Genomic DNA, 18,694 nt, shown 5'->3' with positions numbered 1-18,694 from the left:
CCTATAGGAATGTGCGATCATCATGAAACGTTCAGATCACTTACAACTCAATAGATTCTACCTTCTTGTAACGTTTCAGCCTGATTGGACCTTGTTTTCACACAAATGAACCCAGAATGATGTGAAATTGTGCTTTGTGCCACATAATTCTGGGTGCCATTTCCAAACCAAAAGTGCTAATGACTCCATTCCTTTTTGTGATTGTAGTGGCTGTTCATGGGAGTACACTAAAACAAACCTGATCTCTCTAGGACATTCAGAAGCCAAGTTATAAGCCCACAAATGTGTAACTGGACCACTTCTTTAAATTGACACCAGATCCGGTGACTTTTGGGACATGGTTTGACCCCCTTAGGAAAGTGCTATCATCATGAAACGTTCAGATCACTTACAACTCATAAGATTCTACCTTCCTGTAACGTTTCAGCCTGATTGGACCTTGTTTTCACACAAATGAACCCAGAATGATGTGAAATTGTGCTTCGTGCAACATAATTCTGGGTGCCATTTAAAAACCATAAGTGCTAATGACTCCATTCCTTTTTGTGGTTGTAGGGGCTGTTGATTGGAGTATACTAAAACAAACCTGATCTCTCTAGGACATTCAGAAGCCAAGTTATAAGCCCACAAATGTGTAACTGGACTACTTCTTTAAATTGACACCAGATCCGGTGACCTTTGGGACATGGTTTGACCCCCTTAGGAAAGTGCTATCATCATGAAACGTTCAGATCACTTACAACTCAATAGATTCTACCTTCCTGTAACGTTTCAGCCTGATTGGACCTTGTTTTCACACAAATGAACCCAGAATTATGTGAAATTGTGCTTCGTGCAACATAATTCTGGGTGCCATTTACAAACCATAAGTGCTAATGACTCCATTCCTTTTTGTGGTTGTAGGGGCTGTTGATTGGAGTACACTAAAACAAACCTGATCTCTCTAGGACATTCAGAAGCCAAGTTATAAGCCCATAAATGTGTAACTGGACTACTTCTTTAAATTGACACCAGATCCGGTGACCTCTGGGACATGGTTTGACCCCCTTAGGAAATTGCTATCATCATGAAACGTTCAGATCACTTACAACTCAATAGATTCTACCTTCCTGTAACGTTTCAGCCTGATTGGACCTTGTTTTTACACAAATGAACCCAGAATGATGTGAAATTGTGCTTCGTGCAACATAATTCTGTGTGCCATTTAAAAACCATAAGTGCTAATGACTCCATTCCTTTTTGTGGTTGTAGGGGCTGTTTATTGGAGTACACTAAAACAAACCTGATTGCTCTAGGACATTCAGAAGCCAAGTTATAAGCCCACAAATGTGTAACTGGACTACTTCTTTAAATTGACACCAGGCCCGGTGACCTTTGGGACATGGTTTGACCCCCTATAGGAATGTGCCATCATCATGAAACGTTCAGATCACTTACAACTCAATAGATTCTACCTTCTTGTAACGTTTCAGCCTGATTGGACCTTGTTTTCACACAAATGAACCCAGAATGATGTGAAATTGTGCTTCGTGCAACAAAATTCTTGGTGGCAATTACAAACCATAAGTCCTAATGACTCCATTCCTTTTTGTGGTTGTAGGGGCTGTTGATTGGAGTACACTAAAACAAACCTAACCTCTCTAGGACATTCAGAAGCCAAGTTATAAGCCCACAAAGATGTAACTGGACTACTTCTTTAAAGTGACACCAGGCCCAATGACCTTTGGGACATGGTTTTACCCCCTATAGGAATGTGCGATCATCTTGAAATGTTCAGACCACGTACTACTCAATAGATTCTACCTTCCTGTAACGTTTCAGCCTGATTGGACCTTGTTTTCACACAAATCGACCCAGAATGATGTGAAATTGTGCTTCGTGCAACATAATTCTGGGTGCCATTTACAAATCATAAGTGCTAATGACTCCATTCCTTTTTGTGGTTGTAGGGGCTGTTGATTGGAGTACACTCAAACAAACCTGACCTCTCTAGGATATTCAGAAGCCAAGTTATAAGCCCACAAAGGTGTAACTGGACTACATCTTCAAATTGACACCAGATCCGGTGACCTTTGGGACATGGTTTGACACCCTTAGGAAAGCGCTATCATCATGAAACGTTCAGATCACTTACAACTCAATAGATTCTACCTTCCTGTAACGTTTCAGGCTGATTGGACCTTGTTTTCACACAAATGAACCCAGAATGATGTGAAATTGTGCTTCGTGCAACATAATTCTGGGTGCCATTTAAAAACCATAAGTGCTAATGACTCCATTCCTTTTTGTGGTTGTAGGGGCTGTTGATTGGAGTACACTAAAACAAATCTGATCTCTCTAGGACATTTAGAAGCCAAGTTATAAGCCCACAAAGGTGTAACTGGACTACTTCTTCAAAGTGGCACCAGGCCCGATGACCTTTGGGACATGGTTTGACCCCCTATAGGAATGTGCGATCATCATGAAACGTTCAGATCACTTACAACTCAATAGATTCTACCTTCTTGTAAAGTTTCAGCCTGATTGGACCTTGTTTTCACACAAATGAACCCAGAATGATGTGAAATTGTGCTTCGTGCCACATAATTCTGGGTGCCATTTACAAACCATAAGTGCTAATGACTCCATTCCTTTTTGTGGTTGTAGGGGCTGTTGATTGGAGTACACTAAAACAAACCTGACCTCTCTAGGACATTCAGAAGCCAAGTTATAAGCCCACAAAGGTGTAACTGGACTACTTCTTTAAGGTGACAAAAGGCCCGGTGACCTTTGGGACATGGTTTTACTCCCTATAGGAATGTGCGATCATCATGAAACATTCAGATCAATTACAACTCAATAGATTCTACCTTCTTGTAACGTTTCAGCCTGATTGGACCTTGTTTTCACACAAATGGACCCAGAATGATGTGAAATTGTGCTTCGTGCAACATAATTCTGGGTGCCATTTAAGAACCATAAGTGCTAATGACTCCATTCCTTTTTGTGGTTGTAGGGGCTGTTGATTGGAGTACACTAAAACAAACCTGACCTCTCTAGGACATTCAGAAGCCAGGTTATAAACCCACAAAGGTGTAACTGGACTACTTCTTTAAAGTGACACCAGGCCCGGTGACCTTTGGGACATGGTTTTACCCCCTATAGGAATGTGCGATCATCATGAAACGTTCAGATCACTTACAACTCAATAGATTCTACCTTCTTGTAAAGTTTCAGCCTGATTGGACCTTGTTTTCACACAAATGAACCCAGAATGATGTGAAATTGTGCTTCGTGCCACATAATTCTGGGTGCCATTTACAAACCATAAGTGCTAATGACTCCATTCCTTTTTGTGGTTGTAGGGGCTGTTGATTGGAGTACACTAAAACAAACCTGACCTCTCTAGGACATTCAGAAGCCAAGTTATAAGCCCACAAAGGTGTAACTGGACTACTTCTTTAAGGTGACAAAAGGCCCGGTGACCTTTGGGACATGGTTTTACTCCCTATAGGAATGTGCGATCATCATGAAACATTCAGATCAATTACAACTCAATAGATTCTACCTTCTTGTAACGTTTCAGCCTGATTGGACCTTGTTTTCACACAAATGGACCCAGAATGATGTGAAATTGTGCTTCGTGCAACATAATTCTGGGTGCCATTTAAGAACCATAAGTGCTAATGACTCCATTCCTTTTTGTGGTTGTAGGGGCTGTTGATTGGAGTACACTAAAACAAACCTGACCTCTCTAGGACATTCAGAAGCCAGGTTATAAACCCACAAAGGTGTAACTGGACTACTTCTTTAAAGTGACACCAGGCCCGGTGACCTTTGGGACATGGTTTTACCCCCTATAGGAATGTGCGATCATCATGAATCATTCAGATCACTTACAACTCAATAGATTCTACCTTCCTGTAACGTTTCAGCCTGATTGGACCTTGTTTTCACACAAATGAGCCCAGAATAATGTGAAATTGTGCTTCGTGCAACATAATTCTGGGTGCCATTTAAAAACCATAAGTGCTAATGACTCCATTCCTTTTTGGGGTAATGGGGGCTGTTAATTGGAGTACTCTAAATTAAACCTGACCTCTCTAGGATATTCAGAAGCCAAGTTATAAGCCCACAAAGGTGTAACTGGACTACTTCTTTAAAGTGACACCAGGCCCGGTGACCTTTGGGACATGGTTTGACCCCCTTAGGAAAGTGCTATCATCATGAAAAGTTCAGATCACTTACAACTCAATAGATTCTACCTTCTTGTAACGTTTCAGCCTGATTGGACCTTGTTTTCACACAAATGGACCCAGAATGATGTGAAATTGTGCTTCGTGCAACATAATTCTGGGTACCATTTACAAACCATAAGTGCTAATGACTCCATTCCTTTTTGTGGTTGTAGGGGCTGTTGATTGGAGTACACTAAAACAAACCTGACCTCTCTAGGACATTCAGAAGCCAATTTATAAGCCCACAAAAGTGTAACTGGACTACTTCTTTAAAGTGACACCAGGCCCGGTGACCTTTGGGACATGGTTTGACCCCCTATAGGAATGTGCGATCATCATGAAATGTTCATATCACTTACAACTCAATAGATTCTACCTTCTTGTAACGTTTCAGCCTGATTGGACCTTGTTTTCACACAAATGGACCCAGAATGATGTGAAATTGTGCTTCGTGCAACATAATTATGGGTGCCATTTCCAAACCATAAGTGCTAATGACTCCATTCCTTTTTGGGGTAATGGGGGCTGTTAATTGGAGTACTCTAAATTAAACCTGACCTCTCTAGGATATTCAGAAGCCAAGTTATAAGCCCACAAAGGTGTAACTGCACTACTTCTTTAAAGTGACACCAGGCCCGGTGACCTTTGGGACATGGTTTGACCCCCTTAGGAATGTGCGATCATCATGAAACGTTCAGATCACTTACAACTCAATAGATTCTACCTTCTTGTAACGTTTCAGCCTGATTGGACCTTGTTTTTACACAAATGGGCCCAGAATGATGTGAAATTGTGCTTCTTGCCACATAATTCTGGGTGCCATTTACAAACCATAAGTGCTAATGACTCCATTCCTTTTTGTGGTTGTAGGGGCTGTTGATTGGAGTACACTAAAACAAACCTGATCTCTCTAGGACATTCAGAAGCCAAGTTATAAGCCCACAAATGTGTAACTGGACTACTTCTTTAAATTGACACCAGATCCGGTGACCTTTGGGACATGGTTTGACCCCCTATAGGAATGTGCGATCATCATGAAACGTTCAGATCACTTACAACTCAATAGATTCTACCTTCCTGTAACATTTCAGCCTGATTGGACCTTGTTTTCACACAAATGAACCGAGAATGATGTGAAATTGTGCTTCGTGCAACATAATTCTGGGTGCCATTTACAAACCATAAGTGCTAATGACTCCATTCCTTTTTGTGGTTGTAGGGGCTGTTGATTGGAGTACATTAAAACAAACTTGATCTCTCTAGGACATTCAGAAGACAAGTTATAAGCCCACAAATGTGTAACTGGACTACTTCTTTAAAGTGACACCAGATCCGGTGACCTTTGGGACATGGTTTGACCCCCTTAGGAAATTGCTATCATCATGAAACGTTCAGATCACTTACAACTCAATAGATTCTACCTTCCTGTAACGTTTCAGCCTGATTGGACCTTGTTTTTACACAAATGAACCCAGAATGATGTGAAATTGTGCTTCGTGCAACATAATTCTGTGTGCCATTTAAAAACCATAAGTGCTAATGACTCCATTCCTTTTTGTGGTTGTAGGGGCTGTTGATTGGAGTACACTAAAACAAACCTGATTGCTCTAGGACATTCAGAAGCCAAGTTATAAGCCCACAAATGTGTAACTGGACTACTTCTTTAAATTGACACCAGGCCCGGTGACCTTTGGGACATGGTTTGACCCCCTATAGGAATGTGCCATCATCATGAAACGTTCAGATCACTTACAACTCAATAGATTCTACCTTCTTGTAACGTTTCAGCCTGATTGGACCTTGTTTTCACACAAATGAACCCAGAATGATGTGAAATTGTGCTTCGTGCAACAAAATTCTTGGTGGCAATTACAAACCATAAGTCCTAATGACTCCATTCCTTTTTGTGGTTGTAGGGGCTGTTGATTGGAGTACACTAAAACAAACCTAACCTCTCTAGGACATTCAGAAGCCAAGTTATAAGCCCACAAAGATGTAACTGGACTACTTCTTTAAAGTGACACCAGGCCCAATGACCTTTGGGACATGGTTTTACCCCCTATAGGAATGTGCGATCATCTTGAAATGTTCAGACCACGTACTACTCAATAGATTCTACCTTCCTGTAACGTTTCAGCCTGATTGGACCTTGTTTTCACACAAATCGACCCAGAATGATGTGAAATTGTACTTCGTGCAACATAATTCTGGGTGCCATTTACAAATCATAAGTGCTAATGACTCCATTCCTTTTTGTGGTTGTAGGGGCTGTTGATTGGAGTACACTCAAACAAACCTGACCTCTCTAGGATATTCAGAAGCCAAGTTATAAGCCCACAAAGGTGTAACTGGACTACATCTTCAAATTGACACCAGATCCGGTGACCTTTGGGACATGGTTTGACACCCTTAGGAAAGCGCTACCATCATGAAACGTTCAGATCACTTACAACTCAATAGATTCTACCTTCCTGTAACGTTTCAGGCTGATTGGACCTTGTTTTCACACAAATGAACCCAGAATGATGTGAAATTGTGCTTCGTGCAACATAATTCTGGGTGCCATTTAAAAACCATAAGTGCTAATGACTCCATTCCTTTTTGTGGTTGTAGGGGCTGTTGATTGGAGTACACTAAAACAAATCTGATCTCTCTAGGACATTTAGAAGCCAAGTTATAAGCCCACAAAGGTGTAACTGGACTACTTCTTCAAAGTGGCACCAGGCCCGATGACCTTTGGGACATGGTTTGACCCCCTATAGGAATGTGCGATCATCATGAAACGTTCAGATCACTTACAACTCAATAGATTCTACCTTCTTGTAAAGTTTCAGCCTGACTGGACCTTGTTTTCACACAAATGAACCCAGAATGATGTGAAATTGTGCTTCGTGCCACATAATTCTGGGTGCCATTTAAAAACCATAAGTGCTAATGACTCCATTCCTTTTTGTGGTTGTAGGGGCTGTTGATTGGAGTACACTAAAACAAACCTGATCTCTCTAGGACATTCAGAAGCCAAGTTATAAGCCCACAAATGTGTAACTGGACTACTTCTTTAAATTGACACCAGATCCGGTGACCCTTGGGACATGGTTTGACCCCCTATAGGAATGTGCGATCATCATGAAACGTTCAGATCACTTACAACTCAATAGATTCTACCTTCCTGTAACGTTTCATTCTGATTGGACCTTGTTTTCACACAAATGAACCCAGAATGATGTGAAATTGTGCTTGGTGCAATATAATTCTGGGTGCCATTTAAAAACCATAAGTGCTAATGACTGCATTCCTTTTTGTGGTTGTAGGGGCTGTTGATTGGAGTACACTAAAACAAACCTGACCTCTCTAGGACATTCAGAAGCCAAGTTATAAGCCCACAAAGGTGTAACTGGACTACTTCTTTAAGGTGACAAAAGGCCCGGTGACCTTTGGGACATGGTTTTACTCCCTATAGGAATGTGCGATCATCATGAAACATTCAGATCAATTACAACTCAATAGATTCTACCTTCTTGTAACGTTTCAGCCTGATTGGACCTTGTTTTCACACAAATGGACCCAGAATGATGTGAAATTGTGCTTCGTGCAACATAATTCTGGGTGCCATTTAAGAACCATAAGTGCTAATGACTCCATTCCTTTTTGTGGTTGTAGGGGCTGTTGATTGGAGTACACTAAAACAAACCTGACCTCTCTAGGACATTCAGAAGCCAGGTTATAAACCCACAAAGGTGTAACTGGACTACTTCTTTAAAGTGACACCAGGCCCGGTGACCTTTGGGACATGGTTTTACCCCCTATAGGAATGTGCGATCATCATGAATCATTCAGATCACTTACAACTCAATAGATTCTACCTTCCTGTAACGTTTCAGCCTGATTGGACCTTGTTTTCACACAAATGAACCCAGAATAATGTGAAATTGTGCTTCGTGCAACATAATTCTGGGTGCCATTTAAAAACCATAAGTGCTAATGACTCCATTCCTTTTTGGGGTAATGGGGGCTGTTAATTGGAGTACTCTAAATTAAACCTGACCTCTCTAGGATATTCAGAAGCCAAGTTATAAGCCCACAAAGGTGTAACTGGACTACTTCTTTAAAGTGACACCAGGCCCGGTGACCTTTGGGACATGGTTTGACCCCCTTAGGAAAGTGCTATCATCATGAAAAGTTCAGATCACTTACAACTCAATAGATTCTACCTTCTTGTAACGTTTCAGCCTGATTGGACCTTGTTTTCACACAAATGGACCCAGAATGATGTGAAATTGTGCTTCGTGCAACATAATTCTGGGTACCATTTACAAACCATAAGTGCTAATGACTCCATTCCTTTTTGTGGTTGTAGGGGCTGTTGATTGGAGTACACTAAAACAAACCTGACCTCTCTAGGACATTCAGAAGCCAATTTATAAGCCCACAAAAGTGTAACTGGACTACTTCTTTAAAGTGACACCAGGCCCGGTGACCTTTGGGACATGGTTTGACCCCCTATAGGAATGTGCGATCATCATGAAATGTTCATATCACTTACAACTCAATAGATTCTACCTTCTTGTAACGTTTCAGCCTGATTGGACCTTGTTTTCACACAAATGGACCCAGAATGATTTGAAATTGTGCTTCGTGCAACATAATTATGGGTGCCATTTCCAAACCATAAGTGCTAATGACTCCATTCCTTTTTGGGGTAATGGGGGCTGTTAATTGGAGTACTCTAAATTAAACCTGACCTCTCTAGGATATTCAGAAGCCAAGTTATAAGCCCACAAAGGTGTAACTGCACTACTTCTTTAAAGTGACACCAGGCCCGGTGACCTTTGGGACATGGTTTGACCCCCTTAGGAATGTGCGATCATCATGAAACGTTCAGATCACTTACAACTCAATAGATTCTACCTTCTTGTAACGTTTCAGCCTGATTGGACCTTGTTTTTACACAAATGGGCCCAGAATGATGTGAAATTGTGCTTCTTGCCACATAATTCTGGGTGCCATTTACAAACCATAAGTGCTAATGACTCCATTCCTTTTTGTGGTTGTAGGGGCTGTTGATTGGAGTACACTAAAACAAACCTGATCTCTCTAGGACATTCAGAAGCCAAGTTATAAGCCCACAAATGTGTAACTGGACTACTTCTTTAAATTGACACCAGATCCGGTGACCTTTGGGACATGGTTTGACCCCCTATAGGAATGTGCGATCATCATGAAACGTTCAGATCACTTACAACTCAATAGATTCTACCTTCCTGTAACATTTCAGCCTGATTGGACCTTGTTTTCATACAAATGAACCGAGAATGATGTGAAATTGTGCTTCGTGCAACATAATTCTGGGTGCCATTTACAAACCATAAGTGCTAATGACTCCATTCCTTTTTGTGGTTGTAGGGGCTGTTGATTGGAGTACATTAAAACAAACTTGATCTCTCTAGGACATTCAGAAGACAAGTTATAAGCCCACAAATGTGTAACTGGACTACTTCTTTAAATTGACACCAGATCCGGTGACCTTTGGGACATTGTTTGACCCCCTTACGAAAGTGCTATCATCATGAAACGTTCAGATCACTTACAACTCAATAGATTCTACCTTCCTGTAACGTTTCAGCCTGATTGGACCTTGTTTTCACACAAATGAACCCAGAATGATGTGAAATAGTGCTTCGTGCAACATAATTCTGGGTGCCATTTAAAAACCATAAGTGCTAATGACTCCATTCCTTTTTGTGGTTGTAGGGGCTGTTGATTGGAGTATACTAAAACAAACCTGATCTCTCTAGGACACTCAGAAGCCAAGTTATAAGCCCACAAAGGTGTAACTGGACTACTTCTTTAAATTGACACCAGATCCGGTGAACTTTGGGACATGGTTTGACCCCCTATAGGAATGTGCGATCATCATGAAATGTTCAGATCACTTACAACTCAATAGATTCTACCTTCTTGTAACGTTTAAGCCTGATTGGACCTTGTTTTCACACAAATGGACCCAGAATGTTGTGAAATTGTGCTTCGTGCAACATAATTCTGGGTGCCATTTACAAACCATAAGTGCTAATGACTCCATTCCTTTTAGTGGTTGTAGGGGCTGTTGATTGGAGTACACTAAAACAAACCTGATCTCTCTAGGACATTCAGAAGCCAAGTTATAAGCCCACAAATGTGTAACTGGACTACTTCTTTAAAGTGACACCAGATCCGGTGACCTTTGGGACATGGTTTGACCCCCTTAGGAAAGTGCTATCATCATGAAACGTTCAGATCACTTACAACTCAATAGATTCTACCTTCCTGTAACGTTTCAGCCTGATTGGACCTTGTTTTCACACAAATGGACCCAGAATGATGTGAAATTGTGCTTCGTGCAACATAATTCTGGGTACCATTTACAAACCATAAGTGCTAATGACTCCATTCCTTTTTGTGGTTGTAGGGGCTGTTGATTGGAGTACACCAAAACAAACCTGACCTCTCTAGGACATTCAGAAGCCAAGTTATAAGCCCACAAAAGTGTAACTGGACTACTTCTTTAAAGTGACACCAGGCCCGGTGACCTTTGGGACATGGTTTGACCCCCTATAGGAATGTGCGATCATCATGAAATGTTCATATCACTTACAACTCAATAGATTCTACCTTCTTGTAACGTTTCAGCCTGATTGGACCTTGTTTTCACACAAATGGACCCAGAATGATGTGAAATTGTGCTTCGTGCAACATAATTATGGGTGCCATTTCCAAACCATAAGTGCTAATGACTCCATTCCTTTTTGGGGTAATGGGGGCTGTTAATTGGAGTACTCTAAATTAAACCTGACCTCTCTAGGATATTCAGAAGCCAAGTTATAAGCCCACAAAGGTGTAACTGCACTACTTCTTTAAAGTGACACCAGGCCCGGTGGCCTTTGGGACATGGTTTGACCCCCTTAGGAATGTGCGATCATCATGAAACGTTCAGATCACTTACAACTCAATAGATTCTACCTTCTTGTAACGTTTCAGCCTGATTGGACCTTGTTTTTACACAAATGGGCCCAGAATGATGTGAAATTGTGCTTCTTGCCACATAATTCTGGGTGCCATTTACAAACCATAAGTGCTAATGACTCCATTCCTTTTTGTGGTTGTAGGGGCTGTTGATTGGAGTACACTAAAACAAACCTGATCTCTCTAGGACATTCAGAAGCCAAGTTATAAGCCCACAAATGTGTAACTGGACTACTTCTTTAAATTGACACCAGATCCGGTGACCTTTGGGACATGGTTTGACCCCCTATAGGAATGTGCGATCATCATGAAACGTTCAGATCACTTACAACTCAATAGATTCTACCTTCCTGTAACATTTCAGCCTGATTGGACCTTGTTTTCACACAAATGAACCCAGAATGATGTGAAATTGTGCTTCGTGCAACATAATTCTGGGTGCCATTTACAAACCATAATTGCGAATGACTCCATTCCTTTTTGTGGTTGTAGGGGCTGTTGATTGGAGTACATTAAAACAAACTTGATCTCTCTAGGACATTCAGAAGACAAGTTATAAGCCCACAAATGTGTAACTGGACTACTTCTTTAAATTGACACCAGATCCGGTGACTTTTGGGACATTGTTTGACCCCCTTACGAACGTGCTATCATCATGAAACGTTCAGATCACTTACAACTCAATAGATTCTACCTTCCTGTAACGTTTCAGCCTGATTGGACCTTGTTTTCACACAAATGAACCCAGAATGATGTGAAATAGTGCTTCGTGCAACATAATTCTGGGTGCCATTTAAAAACCATAAGTGCTAATGACTCCATTCCTTTTTGTGGTTGTAGGGGCTGTTGATTGGAGTATACTAAAACAAACCTGATCTCTCTAGGACATTCAGAAGCCAAGTTATAAGCCCACAAAGGTGTAACTGGACTACTTCTTTAAATTGACACCAGATCCGGTGACCTTTGGGACATGGTTTGACCCCCTATAGGAATGTGCGATCATCATGAAATGTTCAGATCACTTACAACTCAATAGATTCTACCTTCTTGTAACGTTTAAGCCTGATTGGACCTTGTTTTCACACAAATGGACCCAGAATGTTGTGAAATTGTGCTTCGTGCAACATAATTCTGGGTGCCATTTACAAACCATAAGTGCTAATGACTCCATTCCTTTTAGTGGTTGTAGGGGCTGTTGATTGGAGTACACTAAAACAAACCTGATCTCTCTAGGACATTCAGAAGCCAAGTTATAAGCCCACAAATGTGTAACTGGACTACTTCTTTAAAGTGACACCATATCCGGTGACCTTTGGGACATGGTTTGACCCCCTTAGGAAAGTGCTATCATCATGAAACGTTCAGATCACTTACAACTCAATAGATTCTACCTTCCTGTAACGTTTCAGCCTGATTGGACCTTGTTTTCACACAAATGAACCCAGAATGATGTGAAATTGTGCTTTGTGCAACATAATTCTGGGTGCCATTTAAAAACCATAAATGCTAATGACTCCATTCCTTTTTGTGGTTGTAGGGGCTGAGGATTGGAGTACACTAAAATAAACCTGATTGCTCTAGGACATTCAGAAGCCAAGTTATAAGCCCACAAATGTTTAACTGGACTTCTTCTTTAAAGTGACACCAGGCCCGGTGTCCTTTGGGACATGGTTTGACCCCCTATAGGAATGTGCGATCATCATGAAACGTTCAGATCACTTACAACTCAATAGATTCTACCTTCTTGTAACGTTTCAGCCTGATTGGACCTTGTTTTCACACAAATGAACCCAGAATGATGTGAAATTGTGCTTTGTGCCACATAATTCTGGGTGCCATTTACAAACCATAAGTGCTAATGACTCCATTCCTTTTTGTGGTTGTAGGGGCCGTTGATTGGAGTACAATAAAACAAACCTGACCTCTATAGGACATTCAGAAGCCAAGTTATAAGCCAACAAAGGTGTAACTGGACTACTTCTTTAAAGTGACACCAGGCCCGGTGACCTTTGGGACATGGTTTGACCCACTATAGGAATGTGCGATAATCATGAAATGTTCAGATCACTTACAACTCAATAGATTCTACCTTCTTGTAACGTTTCAGCCTGATTGGACCTTGTTTTCACACAAATGGACCCAGAATGATGTGAAATTGTGCTTCGTGCAACATAATTCTGGGTGCCATTTCCAAACCAAAAGTGCTAATGACTCCATTCCTTTTTGTGATTGTAGTGGCTGTTCATTGGAGTACACTAAAACAAACCTGATCTCTCTAGGACATTCAGAAGCCAAGTTATAAGCCCACAAATGTGTAACTGGACCACTTCTTTAAATTGACACCAGATCCGGTGACTTTTGGGACATGGTTTGACCCCCTTAGGAAAGTGCTATCATCATGAAACGTTCAGATCACTTACAACTCATAAGATTCTACCTTCCTGTAACGTTTCAGCCTGATTGGACCTTGTTTTCACACAAATGAACCCAGAATGATGTGAAATTGTGCTTCGTGCAACATAATTCTGGGTGCCATTTAAAAACCATAAGTGCTAATGACTCCATTCCTTTTTGTGGTTGTAGGGGCTGTTGATTGGAGTATACTAGAACAAACCTGATCTCTCTAGGACATTCAGAAGCCAAGTTATAAGCCCACAAATGTGTAACTGGACTACTTCTTTAAATTGACACCAGATCCGGTGACCTTTGGGACATGGTTTGACCCCCTTAGGAAAGTGCTATCATCATGAAACGTTCAGATCACTTACAACTCAATAGATTCTACCTTCCTGTAACGTTTCAGCCTGATTGGACCTTGTTTTCACACAAATGAACCCAGAATTATGTGAAATTGTGCTTCGTGCAACATAATTCTGGGTGCCATTTACAAACCATAAGTGCTAATGACTCCATTCCTTTTTGTGGTTGTAGGGGCTGTTGATTGGAGTACACTAAAACAAACCTGATCTCTCTAGGACATTCAGAAGCCAAGTTATAAGCCCATAAATGTGTAACTGGACTACTTCTTTAAATTGACACCAGATCCGGTGACCTTTGGGACATGGTTTGACCCCCTTAGGAAAGTGCTATCATCATGAAACGTTCAGATCACTTACAACTCAATAGATTCTACCTTCCTGTAACGTTTCAGCCTGATTGGACCTTGTTTTTACACAAATGAACCCAGAATGATGTGAAATTGTGCTTCGTGCACTGGGTGCCATTTAAAAACCATAAGTGCTAATGACTCCATTCCTTTTTGTCGTTGTAGGGGCTGTTGATTGGAGTACACTAAAACAAACCTGATTGCTCTAGGACATTCAGAAGCCAAGTTATAAGCCCACAAATGTGTAACTGGACTACTTCTTTAAATTGACACCAGGCCCGGTGACCTTTGGGACATGGTTTGACCCCCTATAGGAATGTGCGATCATCATGAAACGTTCAGATCACTTACAACTCAATAGATTCTACATTCTTGTAACGTTTCAGCCTGATTGGACCTTGTTTTCACACAAATGAACCCAGAATGATGTGAAATTGTGCTTCGTGCAACAAAATTCTGGGTGGCAATTACAAACCATAAGTCCTAATGACTCCATTCCTTTTTGTGGTTGTAGGGGCTGTTGATTGGAGTACACTAAAACAAACCTAACCTCTCTAGGACATTCAGAAGCCAAGTTATAAGCCCACAAAGATGTAACTGGACTACTTCTTTAAAGTGACACCAGGCCCAATGACCTTTGGGACATGCTTTGACCCCCTATAGGAATGTGCGATCATCATGAAACGTTCAGATCACTTACAACTCAATAGATTCTACCTTCTTGTAACGTTTCAGCCTGATTGGACCTTGTTTTCACACAAATGGACCCCGGATGATGTGAAATTGTGCTTCGTGCAACATAATTCTGGGTGCCATTTACAAACCATAAGTGCTAATGACTCCATTCCTTTTTGGGGTAATGGGGGCTGTTAATTGGAGTACTCTAAATTAAACCTGACCTCTCTAGGATATTCAGAAGCCAAGTTATAAGCCCACAAAGGTGTAACTGGACTACTTCTTTAAAGTGACACCAGGCCCGGTGACCTTTGGGACATGGTTTGACCCCCTTAGGAAAGTGCTATCATCATGAAAAGTTCAGATCACTTACAACTCAATAGATTCTACCTTCTTGTAACGTTTCAGCCTGATTGGACCTTGTTTTCACACAAATGGACCCAGAATGTTGTGAAATTGTGCTTCGAGCAACATAATTCTGGGTGCCATTTACAAACCATAAGTGCTAATGACTCCATTCCTTTTAGTGGTTGTAGGGGCTGTTGATTGGAGTACACTAAAACAAACCTGATCTCTCTAGGGCATTCAGAAGCCAAGTTATAAGCCCACAAATGTGTAACTGGACTACTTCTTTAAAGTGACACCAGATCCGGTGACCTTTGGGACATGGTTTGACCCCCTTAGGAAAGTGCTATCATCATGAAACGTTCAGATCACTTACAACTCAATAGATTCTACCTTCCTGTAACGTTTCAGCCTGATTGGACCTTGTTTTCACACAAATGAACCCAGAATGATGTGAAATTGTGCTTTGTGCAACATAATTCTGGGTGCCATTTAAAAACCATAAATGCTAATGACTCCATTCCTTTTTGTGGTTGTAGGGGCTGAGGATTGGAGTACACTAAAATAAACCTGATTGCTCTAGGACATTCAGAAGCCAAGTTATAAGCCCACAAATGTGTAACTGGACTTCTTCTTTAAAGTGACACCAGGCCCGGTGTCCTTTGGGACATGGTTTGACCCCCTATAGGAATGTGCGATCATCATGAAACGTTCAGATCACTTACAACTCAATAGATTCTACCTTCTTGTAACGTTTCAGCCTGATTGGACCTTGTTTTCACACAAATGAACCCAGAATGATGTGAAATTGTGCTTTGTGCCACATAATTCTGGGTGCCATTTACAAACCATAAGTGCTAATGACTCCATTCCTTTTTGTGGTTGTAGGGGCCGTTGATTGGAGTAATATAAAACAAACCTGACCTCTCTAGGACATTCAGAAGCCAAGTTATAAGCCCACAAATGTGTAACTGGACCACTTCTTTAAATTGACACCAGATCCGGTGACTTTTGGGACATGGTTTGACCCCCTTAGGAAAGTGCTATCATCATGAAACGTTCAGATCACTTACAACTCATAAGATTCTACCTTCCTGTAACGTTTCAGCCTGATTGGACCTTGTTTTCACACAAATGAACCCAGAATGATGTGAAATTGTGCTTCGTGCAACATAATTCTGGGTGCCATTTAAAAACCATAAGTGCTAATGACTCCATTCCTTTTTGTGGTTGTAGGGGCTGTTGATTGGAGTATACTAGAACAAACCTGATCTCTCTAGGACATTCAGAAGCCAAGTTATAAGCCCACAAATGTGTAACTGGACTACTTCTTTAAATTGACACCAGATCCGGTGACCTTTGGGACATGGTTTGACCCCCTTAGGAAAGTGCTATCATCATGAAACGTTCAGATCACTTACAACTCAATAGATTCTACCTTCCTGTAACGTTTCAGCCTGATTGGACCTTGTTTTCACACAAATGAACCCAGAATTATGTGAAATTGTGCTTCGTGCAACATAATTCTGGGTGCCATTTACAAAACATAAGTGCTAATGACTCCATTCCTTTTTGTGGTTGTAGGGGCTGTTGATTGGAGTACACTAAAACAAACCTGATCTCTCTAGGACATTCAGAAGCCAAGTTATAAGCCCATAAATGTGTAACTGGACTACTTCTTTAAATTGACACCAGATCCGGTGACCTTTGGGACATGGTTTGACCCCCTTAGGAAAGTGCTATCATCATGAAACGTTCAGATCACTTACAACTCAATAGATTCTACCTTCCTGTAACGTTTCAGCCTGATTGGACATTGTTTTTACACAAATGAACCCAGAATGATGTGAAATTGTGCTTCGTGCAACATAATTCTGGGTGCCATTTAAAAACCATAAGTGCTAATGACTCCATTCCTTTTTGTGGTTGTAGGGGCTGTTGATTGGAGTACACTAAAACAAACCTGATTGCTCTAGGACATTCAGAAGCCAAGTTATAAGCCCACAAATGTGTAACTGGACTACTTCTTTAAATTGACACCAGGCCCGGTGACCTTTGGGACATGGTTTGACCCCCTATAGGAATGTGCGATCATCATGAAACGTTCAGATCACTTACAACTCAATAGATTCTACCTTCTTGTAACGTTTCAGCCTGATTGGACCTTGTTTTCACACAAATGAACCCAGAATGATGTGAAATTGTGCTTCGTGCAACAAAATTCTGGGTGGCAATTACAAACCATAAGTCCTAATGACTCCATTCCTTTTTGTGGTTGTAGGGGCTGTTGATTGGAGTACACTAAAACAAACCTAACCTCTCTAGGACATTCAGAAGCCAAGTTATAAGCCCACAAAGATGTAACTGGACTACTTCTTTAAAGTGACACCAGGCCCAATGACCTTTGGGACATGGTTTGACCCCCTATAGGAATGTGCGATCATCATGAAACGTTCAGATCACTTACAACTCAATAGATTCTACCTTCTTGTAACGTTTCAGCCTGATTGGACCTTGTTTTCACACAAATGGACCCCGAATGATGTGAAATTGTGCTTCGTGCAACATAATTCTGGGTGCCATTTACAAACCATAAGTGCTAATGACTCCATTCCTTTTTGTGGTTGTAGGGGCTGTTGATTGGAGTACACTAAAACAAACCTGACCTCTCTAGGACATTCAGAAGCCAAGTTATAAGCCCACAAATGTGTAACTGGACTACTTCTTTAAAGTGACACCAGGCCCGGTGACCTTTGGAACATGGTTTGACCCCCTATAGGAATGTGCGATCATCATGAAACGTTCAGATCACTTACAACTCAATAGATTCTACCTTCTTGTAACGTTTCAGCCTGATTGGACCTTGTTTTCACACAAATGGACCCAGAATGATGTGAAATTGTGCTTCGTGCAACATAATTCTGGGTGCCATTTACAAACCATAAGAGCTAATGACTCCATTCCTTTTTGTGGTTGTAGGGGCTGTTGATTGGAGTACACTAAAACAAACCTGATCTCTCTAGGACATTCAGAAGCCAAGTTATAAGCCCACAAAGGTGTAACTGGACTACTTCTTTAAAGTGACAATTGGCCCGGTGACCTTTGGGACATGGTTTGACCCCCTATAGGAATGTGCGATCATCTTGAAACGTTCAGATCACTTACAACTCAATAGATTCTACCTTCTTGTAGCGTTTCAGTCGGATTGGACTTTGTTTTCACACAAATGGACCCAGAATGATGTGAAATTGTGCTTCGTGCAACATAATTCTGGGTGCCACTTACAAACCATAAGTGCTAATGACTCCATTCCTTTTTGTGGTTGTAGGGGCTGTTGATTGGAGTACAT

The sequence above is a fragment of the Nothobranchius furzeri genome, chromosome 3, assembly GCF_043380555.1.
Source record: "Nothobranchius furzeri strain GRZ-AD chromosome 3, NfurGRZ-RIMD1, whole genome shotgun sequence".
Taxonomy (NCBI): domain Eukaryota; kingdom Metazoa; phylum Chordata; class Actinopteri; order Cyprinodontiformes; family Nothobranchiidae; genus Nothobranchius; species Nothobranchius furzeri.
This window is presented reverse-complemented; position numbering follows the sequence as displayed.